Here is a 6,000-nt window from a genome sequence, read left to right on the forward strand (position 1 = left end):
TATAAGGTCCTGCTCCGGGAAGAAGCGACGGATTCCCCAAAGAAGGCGCAGTTGGTAGCGAGCAGATTTTGCAATAGAATTGATGTGGGGAGTTAGATTGAGTTTTTTGTCTAGAATGACACCAAGAGATTTTGCGCTGTCGACAATGATGGGTTTGTTGTTTAGTAGATTCATCTGATCCATCCATGATTGAACCGGGGGAGGAGAGAGTGAGGAGGAGAAGAGGAGGAATTCAGTTTTGGAGGGATTCAGAATTAATTGATGAGATGACATCCAGTTTTGAATGGAGTCAAGAGTAGATCTTAGGATGGAGAGATCATGAGTGGAGGCAACCTTGAGGTAGATTTGAGTGTCGTCTGCATAGAGATGATAGTGAATCCCGGATTTGCTTAGGAGGTTTCCCAGTGGTTCTAAGTAGAGATTAAACAATGTGGGTGCAAGTATAGAGCCTTGGGGAACACCTTGACCCACCGCCACAGGAGAAGAAAGACTGTTCGCTATTTTGATCATTTGAGATCTGTCAGAGAGGAAGGATGCAAACCATTTAAGCACAGTGCCCTCCATGCCCATTCTCTGTTGAAGAATATTGAGGAGGGTGTTGTGATTAACAGTGTCGAAGGCTGCGGAGAGGTCAAGGAGAATTAGCAGACAGGACCCCCCTGAGTCGAGTATCCTCAGCGCATCATCAACCACTTGCAGTAGGGCTGTTTCAGTGCTGCAGTTTTGGATGAAGCCGGACTGACAATTGTCAAGAAGATCATTGTCCTTGATATGACGAGAGAGTTGTTTGGCTACACATCTTTCCGTTATCTTTGCAAGAAAGGGAAGGTTAGTGATGGGGCGGAAGTTGTTGAGGTCATTCGCATCAGCAGTGGGCTTTTTCAGCAGAGGGGTGACCTGCCCAGTTTTGAAGGGGACAGGAAGGGAGCCTTGCCAGAGGGAGAGGTTGATCAGAGTGGTCCAATAGGAGAGGGAATGGGTATAGAAGTCAAAGGCAATGGCACTGGGGATAGGGTCAAGCGAATGGTTGGAGGGCTTTGTTTCGCGTATGCATTTGAGAAGGGCATCTTCAGATATGGGGTCAAAGCTCTGCCAAATGGCTAAGGATTTGCGCTCCTCTGGAGGTGTAGGATGAGCAACCTGACCTACAAGTGATTTCACCTTTCCATCGAAGAAAGTAGCGAAATCCGCTGCTCTCTTTGTAGAATCCTCCACCTTGGAGGTTGGGGGAGAGCAGCTCGGAGTCTTGATGAGATCGAATAGTTTTTTGGGTCTATTTTTGGCGGAATCAAGGAGGGTTTTGAAGTGCGTCGCTTTCTCAAGGAAGATGTGCTTGTGGTATTTGGATCTTGCTGTGCGAAGCAAGGCTAAATTGTCAGTGGAAGGCAATTGCCTCCATTGCTTCTCCAGGAATCTTAGCTGCTTCCTTTCCTCATAAAGGGATTTGTTGAACCAAGGTGCTGAGGGAGTGGGCCTTATCCTTTTGCTTTTGAGTGGAGCGACGTTATTAATTTCAGCTTCAAGAACTGTGAGGCATTGGGAGGTGAGATCGTCAACAGCTATGTTTGGGTCTAGCCTTGGAAGTGAAAGCAAAGCTGATTCACAGAGGGGACCGACATCAATGTTTTTGGCATCACGGAACCAGGAGATGGCCCTCTTGGGTTGGCCAAGAGTTATAGAGTGTGAAAGTTGAAGAGAGAATGGGATGAGGTGGTGGTCAGACCAGTCTACATGAATAGGGGTAGTAGTAGAAAGCATGCCTGCTTTAGAAATAACAAGGTCCAGGATTGCGCCCTTAGAGTGGGTTGGTTCAGTGCAGTGTTGGATAAGATCATTTGCCGAGAGGAAGGTGGCCAGTGAGTTCGCAGAGGAGTCTTGCGGTGCGCCCCAGTGGAGATTGAGGTCACCTACGATGGTCTGATTGTCACTTTGAGAGTATTGGTCGCTGATGAAGTCTTTGAGATCTTCTATAAACGAAGAGCTACTGCTACGAGGCGGGCGGTAAATGATATGGAATCTGAGCGGTGAACGGTGCTGCAATTGAAGCTCAAGAGAAAGGCATTCAAAGGTGTGGGAGGAGCTGCTAGGAGACGCCTTAAGTTGGAGGGCGTTTCTGAAGATGACTGCAACCCCTCCCCCCGTGTTTTCAGTTCTGTCATTCCTAAATATGGAATAACCTGTGGGTAATAGGAGATCAAATATAGAGTGCGAGGTATCTTTGAACCAGGTCTCTGTGAGGAAGAGCATGTCAAGTTTGTGAAAGGTGATGGTGTCGGAGATTTCAAGTTTGTGTTTTACTGCAGATCTGCAGTTGTGAAGCATACAGCGCAGCTCTGTCAAGACTGTTTTGGTGACGGGGGCACTTGGGCTCTGAAGGGTGATCGGGATATTGTACATTTGCGGAGGTGCTCGGGAGGGTTTAGGTGGACGCTTTGTTCTGACAGAGGTGATTATCGGAATAGTGTAGACAGTGGGGTTGCTAGGGTATGCCTGTTGAAGAGGGGTGGCGCTCAAAGGCTTGTGTGAGTTAACGACGCTTGCAGACGAAGGGTTGAGCTTGGCTGTTTTGGGGTGAGGGGGCGAGGTGCATCTCTGGGGAAGTTGGGGGGGGTAGAGGTGCATGGAGAGGTGGGGATCTTAGAGCATAAAAGTGAAATGGCAGCTGTCAGCTGAGAGATGGAGGTGATCAGAGAGCCTAACGTATTTTCCAGTGAGAGAGAGGCAGAGCACGGAAAGTTGGGTGGCTCGATTGAAATAAGGGGGGGTGGAATTGGTGGTGGATGGCAGGGAGAGGTGAGGGGACAGGGGGTGTGTTGGGGGGTGGGGTTCACAGGTGGGGAAAGGTGGAGGTTGGGAGCGGGGGTAAATGAATTGGGGGTTAAGGGAGAGTTGTCATTGTTGGTGTTGCAAGAGGGAGAGGAATTAGGGACAAATTTAGAGGGAGAAATGTGCGGAACACGTCGGCATGGAAGTAGGAGGGGGAGGCCTGTGTAGCGTCATGGGAGTGTAGGAGGTTTGGGCGGAAAAGAGGTGCATTAGTTGCGGAGGTCCTGTCAGTTAGGAGAGGTAGCAGCGAGGGAACGGTCATCTGGCAGAGTGAGGGGGGTTGAGAGAAAGGGAAGTTGAGGAGGGGAAGTGGTTCTGCTGGGCCCGAGGGAGGGAGAAGGAAGGTGTTCCTAGGAGGGGAAAGGGGGTAGTGCGGCAGTACTGGAGGAGTAGGAGGGAGGAGCGAGATGCAGTGGGAATGTGGCAAACACGGGGTGAATGACGAGGGAGTGAAGGGGTGGAGAGGAGGGACAGAAGGAGGGCTAAGGGGAGCATAGAGACAGTTAATTGGGGAAGAGTGTTGGAGGAGAGGTGGACTAAAGAAGGGGGTGATGGGAAGAAGTATGGGGGAGGAGAATAGATTGGAGTATCGTGATAGTGCAGAGGGGACGAGGAGCGTGTTAGCTAGTGGTAAGGCTGAAGTAATGCGGGAGGGGACATACTGTGGGGGGGAGGAATAGGAGATGAGGTAAGTTGGGGGGGGAAGGGAAAAGGGCCGACCTGCGCTTCTTGAGAGTGCAGCCAATTGGAGTGGGGTGGGGTCGGCGGGGGAGAAAGGGAGTAATGGGTGGAGCTGGAAGGAGAGTCAGGGGGAAACCCGGTTGCAGAGACGGGGAGTAAGGTGGGGAAGAGGTGGTCAAAGAGCGAGAGGCAGGAGTCTTTGCCTTGGATCATGACAGTACCGTTGTTATAGAGTGAGATAGTGAGGTAGCCATTGAAGCACCCAGAGGGGGAAATTTTTAGTTGTTTCCCATAAGGGATAGAGGAGGAGGAGACGACGTTCAGGGAATTGTAAAAACTGTTGGACCAAGAGGGGATGTCGCGAGTGAAGAAGATGAGATCGTTTTTGAGCCTCCCAAGACGACTATTGAAAAATTGATCCACAAAAAGGGAGTCCGGGAAACGTTCAATAGTGTTATGCTTCAGTCGTTTTATTGTAGCTTTAGTCTGTTCAGGAGGATAAATGATTTTGTAGCAATTGGCTCCAGTCTTCACTCGAAGACTTCACTTTCATGTCACACACCAGATACTGGGCGCTACACACGTGACACGTATTACTCCCGCAGAATAAGTGAAATGTCCTGATTCATTTCGCATCTTTCAGCCCCGGTACCTGGGTCCGATGATGCAGCTGCTGCCCCCTCAATAATCAGTCTCCAAAAAGGTGACCTTTAACCCAGACCTTGATTGAGGCAGACCCTCCGGGGGTATTTCTGACTTCTGTGGTGCTGATCGTGTCGACACTGTACCCCATTACTAATGGCTGTACCTCCAGGGGGTCTTGTACTATGTTTATCTCTCCTTGCACATAACTAAATGTTTAATGAGGCCCCCTGACTCCCTCAGGCCTCGTTCACGCTACATAAACATCCCGAAATAAATACAAATTAAAATCCTTCCCTGGTGAACCGTTGTAGTACGTTAGGAGGGGCTACTCTGCTTCTCCTCGTGGGAGGATGGTGGAGGGTGGGGTAGCAAGCAGGGCCGGTCTGGCCTTTATTCCACCGGGCATTTCCCCGGTGCGTCGGAGCCCTGGGTGGCTACCTCTGGTGCCTCTGCCTCTCCCAGCTCTGGAGGGTAACATCAGCAGGCAGGGGTGGAGGGGAGAGGGAGGGAGGAGGGGAGAGGGAGGGAGGGAGGAGGGGAGAGGCAGAGCAGGGGAGAGAGACGATAGAAGCAGAGAGAGAGGGGGAGGTAGAGAGGGAGGCGAGAAGGGAAGAGAGAGAGAGAGAAAGCGAGAGGGACTAGAGGGATAGATGAAGGAGAGAAGGGGAGGAGGGTGGCTAGAGAGGGAGAGGGGGATAGAGAGGGAGGGCCGAAGGGGAGGGAGTGATGCATGGAGGAACGCTAGAGAGACAGGGAGGAGGAGATAGGTGGAGAAAGAGCTTAGAGAAGGGGAGGGAGACAAATGGATGGAAAGAGAGAGGTAGGTAGGGAGGGAGGTAGGTAGGTAGGGAGAGAGGTGGGTAGGGAGAGAGGTAGGTAGGGAGGGAGGGAGGTAGGGAGAGAGAGAGGTAGGGAGGTAGGTAGGGAGAGAGGTAGGTAGGGAGAGAGGGAGGGAGGGAGGGAGGTAGGTAGGGAGAGAGGTAGGTAGGGAGAGAGGTAGGGAGGGAGGTAGGTAGGGAGAGAGGTAGGTAGGGAGAGAGGGAGGGAGGTAGGTAGGGAGGGAGGTTTGGAGAGAGGGAGAGGGAGGAAGAGAGGAAGGAGAGAAGTGGAAATGGATAGAAATTGTGAAGGAGGGAGGGGAGGTGGAAAGCGATCAGAGGGAGGAGAGAAGGGCAGTGGAGTGGGAGAGACATGGTAGAAAAAGAGAGAGAAAGAGAGGGAGGTAGAGAGAAAACAATCAGAAGGGGAGGAGAGAAGGGGAGAGAGATGGACGGATGGGACGAGAAAGAAGGAGGAGGGGGAGCTAGAGAGAAAGCAATGAGAGACAGATGGTGGAAAGAGAGAGGGAGAAAGAGAGGGAGCAGAAGAGAGGTAGAGAGAAAGTCATCAGAAAGGGACAGGAGAAGGGAAGAAAGATGAATGGATAGAAATAGAGAAAGGGAAGTGGGAGAGGTAGAAAGAAAGTGATCAGAGAGGGAGCAGAGAAAGAAAGATAGAGGGAGAGGAGGTGGTAGAAAGAAAGCGACTGGAGAGGGAGGACAGAAGGGGCGAGAGAGATGGATGGATGGAAGGATGACACCGGTCTTCGAATCGCAAGTCCTGTTTGACAGGATTCTCAAGAGAACCCCGCAGTGCAGCCTCTTTGGATTTCAGAACCGTTGTATTGCCTCGGGTGCGCAACACATCTTCGACGCGGATCCACTCAATGCTTCGCATCCTAGGATTTACGGCACTTTGGTTCAGTGGGTCTAACTGGGTCCCTGTAGCTGGCCTATGCTGCATCACGGTCGACCTGAACTTCTAACTAGGTCCCTGTAGATGGCCCATGCTGCATCACGGTCGAACTGA

The sequence above is a fragment of the Lissotriton vulgaris genome, chromosome 1_1 (genome assembly GCF_964263255.1).
Source record: "Lissotriton vulgaris chromosome 1_1, aLisVul1.2, whole genome shotgun sequence".
Classification (NCBI taxonomy): domain Eukaryota; kingdom Metazoa; phylum Chordata; class Amphibia; order Caudata; family Salamandridae; genus Lissotriton; species Lissotriton vulgaris.